At 36.8% G+C, this 14,622-nt stretch overlaps 1 protein-coding gene across 1 annotated transcript in view; it reads right to left on the bottom strand.

Moving 5' to 3' along the window:
- The window catches only part of LOC125236188, a 97,630-nt gene that overhangs the window by 56,830 nt on the left and 26,178 nt on the right, over nt 1-14,622 (bottom strand). The window contains exon 2 of the mRNA XM_048142904.1: nt 658-707. The gene's annotated coding sequence lies outside the window, so the exon portion shown is untranslated. The remainder of the gene's footprint in view (nt 1-657; nt 708-14,622) is intronic.

The raw sequence follows: 14,622 nt of genomic DNA, 5'->3' as shown, positions 1-14,622 counted from the left end.
TAATAAAAATATGCCTTATTGAGATGAGCCCGATCTTTTAGCAAATGCAAATCGTCACTACTTTGAAAAAACTTGTATCTACGTCTGTCAATGAAAAGAAAATTGTATGTATGGAATGCATATAGACTTACTGCGTTTTAACTTTGAGGAGAAGCATGAGATAGGAGATTTTTTCAAAGTAGCGACGAAATGCGATTGGCACATATATCAAAATGGCGTTTCATACAGTTAAAAAAAAATTAAAAAACTTGGTTCAGTCAAGGTAGTATTTATGGAGACGAACTACGTGACAATAATAATTATGTATACACGACCTTATTTCATTGCGTTAAGGTAGTGTATAGATATTATTGACACTTTGTTCGTGTTCATATTTATTACCTATACGAAATGAATGAAATTATACGAAAATGAATGAAAATGAAAATGAAAATTTATTGGTAACATTAGGTTACATGTCAATCGTTAAGTAAAATTTAACTTATTTAAAACATTAATAGTATTAGGCATATAAAATAACACGCTATATACCCCGTAAATAACACGATTTTAACTTAATGTGATTCTTACTAGTAGGTACATACATGTTCTTCTTTAATTGACACTGACTACGATCTGAGATTTGAACACGAACACTGAAAACTAAAAAATACTTACCATAAATGAAACGAAGATATTCGTCAACAAGGTGCGTTGTGCATTATTATCTGAAAAGAAGAAAAAATATATTTAGGAAAAATATAATTATTTATTTTTTGCATTTAATTTTCAGGTAATCAAAAGTAAATTCAAGAAATATATAAAAGTATAAAAGTAATTCGTAAAATCTCTTCTTCATAAAATCAGTGCAAAAACAATAAACTTTTATTACTATACATTATATGGCGCAGCCGGTAGGATTATACTATCTTCACTCCATAGTCCATATTAAAACTTCAAAGGACCATATGTACTGAAAACGTCGTACGATACACGTGCGAAGAAGACGTTCGAAACTCGTGTCCATTTAAAACACTCCTTTTGGTGGTGTACATATTCATTTCTCTCTTCCTTCTGTTATCTTTTCCGCACTTGTATAGTTGTACCAAGGATTATTATAGGATTTCCATATAATAATATGGAAATAATAATAATATTATATTCATTATATTCTATATAATTCAATTTTTTCCATACTTCATACTAAGAACCGTACTATCATAACTACACTGATGATGCCTACAATTTTTTTTTTTCAAAATGTGTATTGACGTGATATCATGATTTTAAAATAAAGAAATATGTCATTTGTTTTTATAAAAAATAAAAACACGCAAAAATATTTGGGGAAAATATCATTTTGGTCACTTTCAGGCTGCAAAACGGCCATCTAGTTTTAAGCCTAAAAGGCCCATACATTTCAGGGGTACCTACGCTTTTTTTTATGGGCTTTGTCAGTCCAGTATTAAATCTTGGTACTACTAGGTACTACAAATCATAAGATAATTATAAGAAAAACATGGACATGCAAAGCATGGGCATGGACAAGGAGTATTTTTATTATAAAAAGCAATGAGTAGACCGTGACTTAACTCAAGTCGATTTCATATTCATTCCATATTTGCAAATAGAATAGAATAAAATAGAATAGAATTCATTTATTCAGGCAACACATCAGTAAGTACAAATCAATCAATAAAGTAGGACAAAACACATGAAACATCAATAGACAAAATAGGACAAAAAGTTGCACAAGGTAAAAAGTAGTAATAACGATGTGAGGCCTAAAATGGTCTCCACTCAGCATTGCAGATGACACGGCTAGCGTGGTCAACGGCGCTGGTTTTCTGTGGAGCCAGCGGGGTTTGCGGGACAGCACACTGAACGGCACTGACGACGTAAATAAATAAATAAATAGTTCAAATTAGTTTTGACAGTTTTTTAGAAGAAGCTGACTTGACTAGAACAATTAGTAGCCTTTGATGAGTCTTCCGTTACTAGGGCTAGTGCAACCTGGGGTCCGTTTCTCAAAACTGAAAGTCACAAGTTACTTTCCAACTTGTCATATTAGACATTGACAACCACTTGTAAATTGTAACTTGTACCTTCGAGAAATGGACCCCTGGCCGAAACATCGTAAAAAAGGTAAAATAATGTTTTTTAATAGCGTTCAACCTGTTTGTGATGACTTTAAATACGATAGTAGTCTATTAAGGACTATATATCCCAACAAATTCAACAAGATCCCGCAAAATGGCACCTTCAGTTACTCAAGTAATTGTCAGTTGATGTATTTATGGTGTAGGTTCGAAGCTGAGCCGTGATTTATTTTGCCCCGAGAAGGACTTTTTCACTAAAATGTACTTTGGTAAATGGTATTGTATTTGGCACGCCCCTGGACACTTTTACGATGCCTATAAATTTAAAGATTTTTTTGGGCGTAAGAAAGAGTATATACATTTATTTCTGGATAAGCCATATGAGGATTCGTATGAAATAAACAGTAGGTGCAATAAATTTTAAGGAGCTACACCTAGGTACTTCAACTATGCGTAGCTACTGCGGCCCAACGGCAGCAAATGGCTTTGCCGGAAGATCAGTGTTGACTTTTGGGTCAGTATTATGCTGAAGTGAAAACATTTCACGGTAAACTCTTCCCTATTTTCAATACATACTAGTTGCTTCTAGTTATGAGTTTGTATATAATTATACATACATACGTACATATTATCACGCCTGTATCCCATAAAGGGGTAGGCGGAGCACATGAACTACTAAGTTTCAGTGCCACTCTTGGCAAAAAGGGGTTGAAAGAAATCCAAATTGTGACATTGCAGTGACAGGTTGCCAGCCTCTCGCCTACGCCACAATTTAACCCATATCCCACAGACGACTTTTGACGAAGCCCACGGGAAGAAAGAGGGGGTATATAATATAGTTTTATTAATTATTATCATCATTATTTTATGTTAGTTATTAACTGGTCAAACGCTATTCTCCCTTGTAGGTAAGTCCCGGGCCAATTATCCCGATTTTGAATTTGGCACTTTCAAATTCCTATAATACTTATTTCAAAAGTCGAATTTAAATTTGTACTTACGATTATAGAGGTATATAATATTATTTTACTCTAATTTTATCTGTATCATCATAAGTACAGTGGTATTTAGGATGGCTACAAATCCTTATGTCGATTTGGTATTGAGTCTGTAAGTATATAATTGTGTTTTATCAAGAAAATTTCGACGAAATCTCAAAAAGATACCATAAACTTTAACACGTCTTTGCTTTCTTACCTCAACCACTGAAAGCTACAGGTACAAGCGAAAGCTTATTCTTAGTCTTTACCCGCTTTTGTGAAAATGGAGCCAAGCACAGACCCCGTAGCCGAATGGCAGTTCCGCGACGCGAAACGAAAACGAAACGCCGCGAAAGGTAGTCTGGCTCTGTCGCGCCAATACGCAAGAGCGATAGAGAGAGTTATCTACGAGCGTTTCGTTTCGTGAGCGTTTGTGCCATTCGGCTACGCACCAAGGTACAAAGATTGGTTACTTCATTTTCCGCAATAATAGAAAGCAGAGGTTGACAAAGACTTGTCGTTTTACCCTTGAGCTTTTAAAGAATAGAATTGCTTGAGGTTAGATAAATTGCTATCGCGGTCTGGTTTGAACAACTTTAAAATTAATATTGCTTCAGGGTTACCGTCTAAATGAAAAAAGGAGAAAATGTGCAACTTAACAATTTAATGTACCTATTTAACATACAACATATATTATATACATACATACAATCACGCCTGTGTCTCATGAAGGGGTAGGCAGAGCACATGAAAATACTAAAGCTTCAGTGCCACTCTTGGCAAATAAGGGGTTGAAAGAAAACGAAACTGTGACATTGCAGTGACAGGTTGCCAGCCTCTCGCCTACGCCACAATTTAACCCATATCCCACAGTCGCCTTCTACGACACCCACGGGAAGAAAAGGGGTGGTGAAGTTCTTAACCCGTCACCACACCTATTCCCGTCACCTATTTAACAAAGATTCAAAAATCCAAACTCAAGGTTTGTCAGCGAGTCATGGAGCGTAGTATTCTGAACGTGAAGTTAATCGATCGCATTAAAAATACAATACTACGCTCCAAAACTGGCATTACAGACGTAGCTAACACTGCAGATGTCATGGATACCAGAGATTGGGCAGAACAAAGGTTTACAGTATAACAGTTATCGTAAAATTGAAAGTGTTTAAAATAAATCGTTGATCTATCGTCGTCTATCGTCGTCAGCTTAATCTTTCGATGACGTCAATTTGTCTGTAAGATGGTGGCAATCACCTATCCCCATCAATACATTCTTAAAAAATGCCTCGTTACGTGATATTCAATCCAACAACACTAAATCAAAGAGGATCGAACATTATCAGAGAGCCTGTCGACATAAAATTTAATACAGGCAGAATCCATCTGTTGACTTCAGTACAAAATTTGAACGTTTTGACATTTTGGCCCATATTCAAATATTGAATGTGTTTCTTCCAATATTAATCGCTGACCTATCCCCAAAGTCATGCATTTTATGAAAAACCTTTTTCTAAATTACTGAGGCTTAATTTTCTGTCATCCGGAGTTATATATGACTTTGACTAACATTTACTGAACCTACACTAGATTATTTAAGCATAAATTCTCACATTCTCACTTCAGTACGGTTCTTATCATAAATCTATGAAGAAGCTATTATGGCTTTATTCTCCGCTCATATATTACGTGAGCTTTCATTGTTTCCACTTAATGTGTTATGTGGGGAAAAAATGGGACGTGGGAACATTAATATAGTAGGTAAAACGTTTTGTTTGAACTTGGCCGTTACTGTACATTATTACTTACTTTTTTCACGACTCTCGCACACTAAATGTGCTATAGGAGACAGGTAGAGCGGGAGTTATAGAAAATAGTTCTCCCAAGGGAGTTATGAAATTTCTAGTACTGTACATTGTTACAAATTTTTATTTACATATTTTTTCCGTCGCGATATTTTAACTTACTCTCGCGTGCAATATTTAACCTCCACGTTGCACAGTGTACTATTATTTTATTAAGTTTGAGTTTTGAAAATATTACCTACAAATATGATTGTGTTTAGTTAAACGTTCCACTTTGTCCGTTACCATTAAGGCGAGATTTACTTTATATGAATAAACTGACAAAGCGGCTTTATATCAATCGACAGAGTGGGACGTTTTCCCGTACACACTTACAAATAAAGAAATAATGAACAAAACAGAGTAAGGTGCAATAGGGTAATTCCGAAAGTAGTCTAATTACGAAAGTCGCGTAAAAATCACCATTATTTCCATCATACTCATCAAGATTCCTCTTTCGGAATTATCAGAGCATTTCTGTCATTCGTAATTACCCTGATGCACCTTACTATAGTATGAGTAGTGTAATACCTCAGAACACATGTAATTGTTAGCCGAGGCGGAGCCGAGACCAATAAACATGTAATCTGAGGATTGGTTTTACTATTTTTCTGTTCGACGGAGCCGGCGGTAACTTCGTTTAGCGCAGCGTGTTGAATTAAAACGCTTTCCGGCCGAAATACATAATATTATTTAGGTTGGACGTATGAATAAACATTTCCCTCATTTTCAGACGAAGCTGTTTAATCGCAGCTTAAACTTCAATTGAAACATGTTCCTCACTTACTTTGTATCCTTATGAAGAATATTATTATGAAGAATGGGGACGGCCGCTTCTCCATACAAACGTATTTAGTGTTTATTTTCCTCTATGGACATTGTTTTTTTCTTATTAGCCTCTTTTAGTGTCCCACTGCTGGAAAAAGGCCTCCCCTCATTTTTTTCATTCGACCCTGTCGTCGGCGATTTCCTACCATTTTGGGTAGAATGCGGCTAGTGTGCATAGCCAAATGCAAAACGATCACGAAATGCCCACGATAATATAATTATCTCTTTCGTAGCTATCTTTTTCTATCGCTCTTGCGTATTGGCGCGACAGAGCCAGACTACATTTCTGCCGCGTTTCGGTGGCGATTCGCGTCGCAGAAATGCCATTCGGCTACGGGACCTGGTCATTCCGCCATCTCCCTTTTGGTCTGCCCTTCGAAACAGTCTGGCTCTGTCGGGTTAATACGGAAGAGCAATAGATAGATAGATAGATGATTTATTTCACGAAAAAAATTACATTTTAAGTTTGCGTTTCCGTACAAAAATATAAGAATTCCCATCATGATCGTCATAAAATTAAAAACTTAGAGATAACAGGAATAATATTAATAATAAATCATCATATTGTGTCCCCCAATAAGGATCGTCATTTTCCAAAATTTAACAACAAAAACTAGTCCATAAAAATTAAAATTGAAAAATTAACATAAGTATGTAAATAGAGATGCGTAGCTAGCTACGATAACGATGTTAACATAAGCGTTGTGCATTTGGCTACGTAACAAGCGTACGCGAAGATATCAGCTAACAAAGCTATCTGCTTTGTTTCGAGTTTATGAGTAAAAGGGTTAACGTGTATTGCATATATTTCAACAAACTATCTGAAAAGGGTCTAACATGATAAGAACGACCCATGAGATATTGAAACTTACTAACTTTTTCCACCCATACTTAAAAACTTATTATGAAATGACACAGATTTAATTTATGAATTCCTATATAATACAGTGTGTAAGTGTTATACGAGCGATAAATTAAACCAGAAATCAGCAGGACCCGTACCTTTCATGCCGATAACATTTTGACGCCACGCTGCATATAGGATGATTCAAAGATTAATCATTATTCATAAACCATTTTAATCATGACTTAAAAAGTAATCTATTCATACGTGAAATACAACTTGATACTTTAAAAGTAAAGTAAAACCGGTCTGGCTCAGTCGGTAGTGACCCTGCCTTCTAAGCCGCGGTCGTGGGTTCGAATCCCGGTAAGAGCATTTATTTGTGTGATGAACATGAACACAGATATTAGTTCCTGAGTCATGGATGTTTTCTATGTATATAAAGTATGTATTTATCTATTTAAATATGTATATCGTCGCTTAGCACCCATAGTACAAGCTTTGCTTAGTTTGGGGCTAAGTTGATCTGTTTAAGGTGTCCCCAATATTTTTTTTTTTTGACTTACTTGGCTGGCGCGATAATCCAAAATGAGTAGTGGCCTCCAACACAAGAGCACACCATTTGACTCGGTCTTGAGCGGTCTTAACAATTTAACCCATATCCAACAGTCGACTTCTACGACACCCACGGGAAGAAAGGGGGTGGTGAAATTATTAACCCGTCACCACACGAGGCAATTACAAGTCCTATAATAACCGCCGTTAAGAGATTCGCCCGTATTACATTAACACACTGTATAAATTTAGTTAAACGTATGGTACACATTAGTGTGGGGTGTTTTACCCTGTATTGACCCAACTAGGCGACCCAAACCTATCAGATCAACCCCGAAATATTAGAGGTCACTCAGATGTTATCACAGTTATAACCATTTTACGTATTTCGTGCGGGTTAATTAAGTTTTAAATACAATAGAAACGCAGTTGAGAATCTATTTTGTATAATACCTCTATAAAAATACTTGCAATGCAATGAAATGAAATGAAGACAAATGTTTGAGGACAATCCTAAAATAAATAACTAGAAATATTAATAGACCAAGAAAAAGGAAATGGATGTCGTAGAAGCCGACTGTGGGATATGGGTTAAAATTGTGGCGTAGGCGAGAGGCTGGCAACCTGTCACTGCAATGTCACAATTTTAGTTTTCTTTCAACCTCTTTTTGCCAAGAGTGGCACTGAAACTTGAGTAGTTCATGTGCTCTGCCTACCCCTTTATGGGATACAGGCGTGATTGTATGTATGTATGTATTAATAGACCAATATTTTGGTAAAAAGAGGGTAGAATATAAAACTAACTTAGGTACCTATAGTCACCGGTAATAAGTATATTTTCATCACATTTGCTGTTTAAAGGTATCATTACGTCTACGTGTACTGAAGCATAATGTACTATTTTATTCCCAAGGGAATAATGGATTTAGTTTTAAAAATTAATACAATCCGTACAATACTTCAGGCAAAGGATGTTTCAATCTGCCAAGGATTTTTATTGCACAACAAAAAATTGACTATTAAGCTATAAAATATATTATACGGTATGAAAAATGCATTTTATTTATGTTTTACAATTATTTCAGTGTGATTTGCATTAATTTCGTAAAATTTGACTCAGATAAATTGTTATAATTTACAATCAGACAATTACTCTCTACTCACGCTTGACCGCGGGCGTACGCTAGGCACCCACCGTTGCCTAGCAACGGAGAGTACAACATAAAAATAAGTACAATTTTAGTTCATATATTATGATTTATATGCTTTTATGAACGTTGCATTTAATTTATATGCAGTATTTTCATGTTCGTTTTCGTTCAAAAAGTGTTTGTTACCAAAAACAATGGATTTAATATGAATAATCTGATGTAGATCAAGATACACTACTAGTCGCAAGTCGCAACGCCGCTGGTTGAAGGTTTTGCCTTATGACTGTTTCCTCTGTATTTTTCTCTCAAATGTGATGAAAAACATTGTGTGTAACTCGGGGAGTATGAATATTACTAACTCGAGTCTTTAAATCGCTCCGGCAAGCCGTCGCGATTTAACTTACTCTCGTTAGTAATATTCAACTTCCTCCCCTTGTTGCACAATGTACTATTATACCGGTGACTGTACATACAAATTTCTTGTCGTTGATTTATGTATTCTACATTAAGTATCTCTTATTTTTTAAATAAGGCATATATAAGCAGACAGCGTATGGAGTGTATGCTTTAGGCATGTATGTAATACGTCAAAATTATCAAGTAAGAACACGCCTGTAGCTCAAGAAACATCTGGGGCTTATACAGGATTACCCAGCTTACAAATACTAACAGTAACCCTATACCTAAGCTAAGATATTCGCGAGTAATCCCACCGCGTCTGTTTTCTGGCATCTTCGGGATACTTTCTGAGTTATGAACGACAAAGGTGAGCTGTCGGCATGTTAAGTAGTTATTTACAACAGGGCATAGTTTATTCACTAAAACTAGGCAAGTTTCTGTATTTAGCATCCTCCATCCATGGGAGCCTGGGGTCCGCTTTGACAACTAATCCCAAGATTTGGCGTAGACACTAGTTTTTACGAAAGCGACTGCCATCTTGACCTTCCAACCGGAAGGGTAAACTAGACCTTATTGAAATTAGTCCGGTTTCCTCACGATGTTTTCCTTCACCGAAAAGCAAATGGCAAATATCAAATGACATTTTCGCACATAAATTCCGAAAAACTCATTGGTGCGAGCCGGGGTTCGAACGCGCGACCTCCGGAACGAAAGTCGCACGTACATACCGCAAGGCTACCAGCGCTTCAAGTTTCTGAAGTTAGCGTAAAATATTAAATTTTAGAGGCGTAGGTAGGTACTTTTTGAGTTAACAAGGCTTAAGTAATGAGTAGCTGACTGCCAACTCATCTACGCGAGGGCTTGTATTCAGGATTATATTATGTAGGGCGCGGATGTATGCTGGTTACCGCGTGATGTTTTCCTTCACCGTAAGCTAGTGGTAAATATCGAATTATACAGGGTCCGGTGGAAAATTTCTATTTTTAACTTGAAAACAAAATAAAGGCTTAAGCTAGAAACTTTATTAATATCTGAAAACATAGATAACAAATGCGGATTTAGTTATTTAAACATAATATCGGCTAAATGTCGTCCATCTACACGTACACACTCCTCGAAACGGAGCCTTGTGCTTTGTACACTGAGAGAAAATACAACCAGTTTTCATGTTCGTTCAACAAGTTTTTTGGTTAAAATAGCGCCTACGTGCTCTTTGGTTCAAACAACAAGCTACTTGTCATTTGAATCGGCAATATATTTGAATCAACAAGTCGATTTTATAAAAACAACCTGACACCTGACACATATTGTTTTAAACATACATTACGTTTGGCTGATTCAAACGGATAAACCGCAACAAGTCGAACTTGTTAAATTCACAATGCAAATTTCTCTCAGTGTATCATTCGCCGCAGCATACCCTGCGAAATGTTGCTGATTTCATTACTGATATATTTTTTTAATCATCTATAGATCATGGGCCGTTATTCGATGATCGCGAGGCCCAGTAGCAACAATTTTGCTTGTTCACATGAACACTCGTGTGAAAATGGGCCTCGTCACTTACACGACGAATATTGAAAAGTAAACAAAATTGTCGGCGTGCAATAACTAACGAATCATTAGCTTTAAAAAACGCTTCAATTGCATAAGAACGGTGGTGTTCTGACCACTGAGATGTTGAAAACAAAATCCGCAATATTCAGCAATGCATTCCCGCCAAATGTTAAAACCAAAGTTTTTTTTTAACTTTGAAAATAGAAATCTGCCACCGGATACCCTGTATTTATATCCTACCTAAGATCCAGCCATGATTTGAGAATGATCTGCTGATGGTTTAAGTAGATATTAAAATAATGTACCTACCTTCTTAATCTATAAGGCAGACGAATGATATAAATTATTATAATTTTAATTCCATCAATTGACAAATAAAGTAAATAATGATATTTCTTGAGTGAAAGTCGGATACTTACATATTATCTTACTCTATGTACCCATAAAAAAAATTAGAGCATAAGGCCGTTTTCACATTATCCGATCCGATATCGGATGTCGGAAGGATTTCAATAGAAAAAATCCAAGATGGCGCCTGTAATGTATGGGATATCGGTCCGACATCCGATATCGGATCGGATAATGTGAAAACGCACTAAAGCTTAACAAAAAACATGCAATTTTCATAGCGACAGTTAAAAATCTCATTAGACAAGTTAAAAATCTGCAATTCTATAGTCAAAACTACGCTTTTTAAAATTGGCTTAAATTTGCAAATCCTCACGCCTAGTTAATTATTTAAACAGCGCTGCGCGAACTCAAAAATAGAGGACTGCACTATACCAGATGTCAAAGGAAAAGTTGTGGCACTAGTTCGTGGTGCCGAACTGAAATGAGTTGAGGTTGCTTTACAACATTTGTATAGTTCACTGGATATGCTTACAGTAAACGACCATAAAGAAAGCACATCGGTTTTTCGTCTTCGTAGAGCGTTGTCTCTTTCTTGCTTATGTGACGTTAATTGTCTCTTTCCAAACACCAATGTGCAGTATTTATTAGGGTGGGTCACTCTTGTATGGAGAAAAAAAGTATTATATTTTTATTACAAAAACTTGCCAACTGATGCAAATAAACAGTATTCCAAATTATTTTGCAATTGGAATTCATCTTCTGCCTCCGGATCCACTTTGAATTTTCATATACTACGTTTTAGTACATTTTGTTTGGTGTGCGGAGTATATCTATGTATTGTCTTCTATTTTAAAATTTTGCTATAAAGATATACCATTATTGGCATCGTAATAGCATGCTAAAGGTTCAAAGAAAATAAATGAACAAAAAAACCTCAAAAATTAAAACCTTTTTACACCATACTCCATACAAAAACTTCAACTGAAATCCGCAGGCATAAAATGAAACATAAAATTTCAAAAAAAATGTGCACTAATTAATTACAAAATGGCACCTTTTTGTGACTATGCCCCCTAAGAAAATAAAAAAGTAAAAAACCGGCCAAGAGCGTGTCGGGCCACGCTCAGTGTAGGGTTCCGTAGTTTTTCGTATTTTTCTCAAAAACTACTGAACCTATCAAGTTCAAAATAATTTTCCTAGAAAGTATTTATAAAGTTCTACTTTTGTGATTTTTTTCATATTTTTTAAACATATGGTTCAAAAGTTAGAGGGGGGGGGGAACGCACTTTTTTTTCCTTTAGAAGCGATTATTTCCGAAAATATTAATATTATTAAAAAACGGTCTTAGTAAACCCTTATTCATTTTTAAATACCTATCCAACAATATATCACACGTTAGGGTTGGAATGAAAAAAAATATCAGCCCCCACTTTACATGTAGGGGGGGGGTACCCTAATAAAACATTTTTTTCCATTTTTTATTTTTGCACTTTGTTGGCGTGATTGATATACGTATTGGTACCAAATATCAGCTTTCTAGTGCTTACGGTTACTGAGATTATCCGCGGACGGACGGACGGACGGACAGACAGACATGGCGAAACTATAAGGGTTCCTAGTTGACTACGGAACCCTAAAAATGACCCACCCTAGTATCTATGGCCGTTTATTGTAAGTACATGACTCTAACCACGCTTTGTTGACTTGACAGTGATATGACGAGCGGTCTGGCTGGTCGCGCAGTGACCCTGCCTGCTAAGCCGCGGCACACATCGGACACTAGCGATCAAATATATGCAAGAGGCGCGTACCTAGCACTCAGTCTAAGCTCGTGTAGGTGAACTCGTACTATGCTTATATGAGTGAAATATAGGTCGACTGTTCGCGTTTTTGACAGGCGGTACCTGTGAGGTAACCGACCCACCCACCCCCTGGGCGGTACTTTCAGCGGGCAGCGGGAGTGGTCATACTATGCGATAGTATACTCTTTATTATACTGTGGCCGTGGTCCGGGGTTCGAATCCCGGTAAGGGCATTTATTTGTATTATAACATAACATACAATCACGCCTGTATCCCATGAAGGGGTAGGCAGAGCACATGAAACTACTCAAGTTTCAGTGCCACTCAGTTCAGTGTCTAACTGTCTATTTGTATTATGTACACAGATATTTTGTTCCTGAGTCAGGATGTTTTATAAAAGTATGTATTTATCTGTATAGGTAAGTATATCGTCGCCTAGCACCCATAGTACAAGCTTTGCTTAGTTTGGAGCTAGGTTGATCTGCGTAAGGTGTATCCCAATATTTATTTATTTATATTCCATCAGCCTTTGAGCATAGACATAATATTACATAGTATACGCACGCTTTACGGCCCAGCCACGACATTGGTCTAAGCGCGACAGCGGTGAGCGGCAGCCATACGTGCGAATGAAAAGTCCCATCGCTGTGTCTCGCTCCAATATATGGCCGCCGCTCACCGCTGTCGCGCTTAGACCAATGTCGTGGCTGAGCCGTTAGTGTAAGGCCCTCGTGCACGCTCATATTGGGCGTTTAGCGGAGCGGGGCGTGCGGCGTGCATGTCAAACAAAGAGGATCGAGTATTATAGAGTTACTGTCGAAGTAAAATGTGTAATCACAGTGCATCTGACTGCCATCTCTTGACACAGGCTTAAAACTTTTGAACCTCAGTTTTGACAATTTGGCCCATTTTTTTATACTACGTCGGTGGCAAACAAGCATACGGTCCGCCTGATAGAAACCGGTCACCGTAACAAAGAGTGTCACATGCGCGTTGGCACCCCATTAGAAACTTCTACACTCCCTTTTGCTGTGCCATATTCTTAGCTTGATATGTCTTAAAATGTCATATTTTAATATTAGCGCCATCTAGCTGAGCGTACCCTAAGACCGTTTTCACATTATCCGATCCGATATCGGATGTCGGAAGGATTTCAATACAAACAATCCAAAATGGCGCCTGTAATGCATGGGATATCGGTCCGACATCCGATATCGGATCGGACAATGTGAACACGCACTAAAGGTGTAATGCCATCTAGGCCACCGTACCTTTTTCTGTATGGTACTGAGGTACGTTTTTTTTTTAGACTTTATCTGTCTATACGGAGTTATATAATTATGTCTTTGATGTCAAACAATTGAAGCGCATACAAGTGTTATTACGAGTCGACGCTGCATGGTGTACGTCTTTTTTCCTCAGTGACCTATTGACCATAACCATAATAAGTGTTTCAAACATCTTTATCAATACTTTATTTATAAAAACTAGTAATAATCGAGTAAACATAAGTAATAAAAACAAAACAAATAATTCATATCTTCGCAATCTTGGTTTAGCTGGAGTTGGGAATGGACAAAACACAACAGTTTCGCTGCAGGTTTAAATTGAGTGACGTGTGCCTCGAATGAACATTCTTGTATTCCTGTTATCCAGTGTTTCAAACATCTGGATGACGTAGATACTTAATGTTTGATAGCTCATAAATAAGACTAGGTAAGTGAAGTCTTAGGGGTATGGTGAGCTAGAAATTAGGGCGAAAAAGTTAATATGAATGATTGATTTGATCCTGACCCTTCTACGGTTACCCACATTTATGTTAACTATAACAACCTGACCCTGGACCTTTCAGCTATGGAAAACTATAGTTTATTGGGATTTGATCGGTTTCTTTATGATATCATCTATCAGTACAGTCAAGTGCAAAAATACGTATCGATTTTATCCGCTCAAAAATATGTACCGAGACCTTATTCCGCCGACATAAAGTGCTATGGGACATATTTTTGCTAAGTTGTACGCACCCATATTTTTACACTTGACTGTACTTAATGTAAAATATCAAATAACAATTCGTTCTAAAGGTGAGGGAACCTTCCAATCGCCAAGGTCTTAGTTTTATTATTTACTCATAAACTAGAATATTCCTTTGCTAATCCGCAAATAGATAACAAAGATTATAGATTAGATATTCGCGGATTAGTAAAGGAATGTTCTACTTATATTAACATGGATT

Source organism: Leguminivora glycinivorella, chromosome 18, assembly GCF_023078275.1.
Source record: "Leguminivora glycinivorella isolate SPB_JAAS2020 chromosome 18, LegGlyc_1.1, whole genome shotgun sequence".
Taxonomy (NCBI): Eukaryota; Metazoa; Arthropoda; class Insecta; order Lepidoptera; family Tortricidae; genus Leguminivora; species Leguminivora glycinivorella.
Note: the sequence above shows the minus strand (reverse complement) of the source record. Positions and strands in the feature narration are given on the sequence as shown.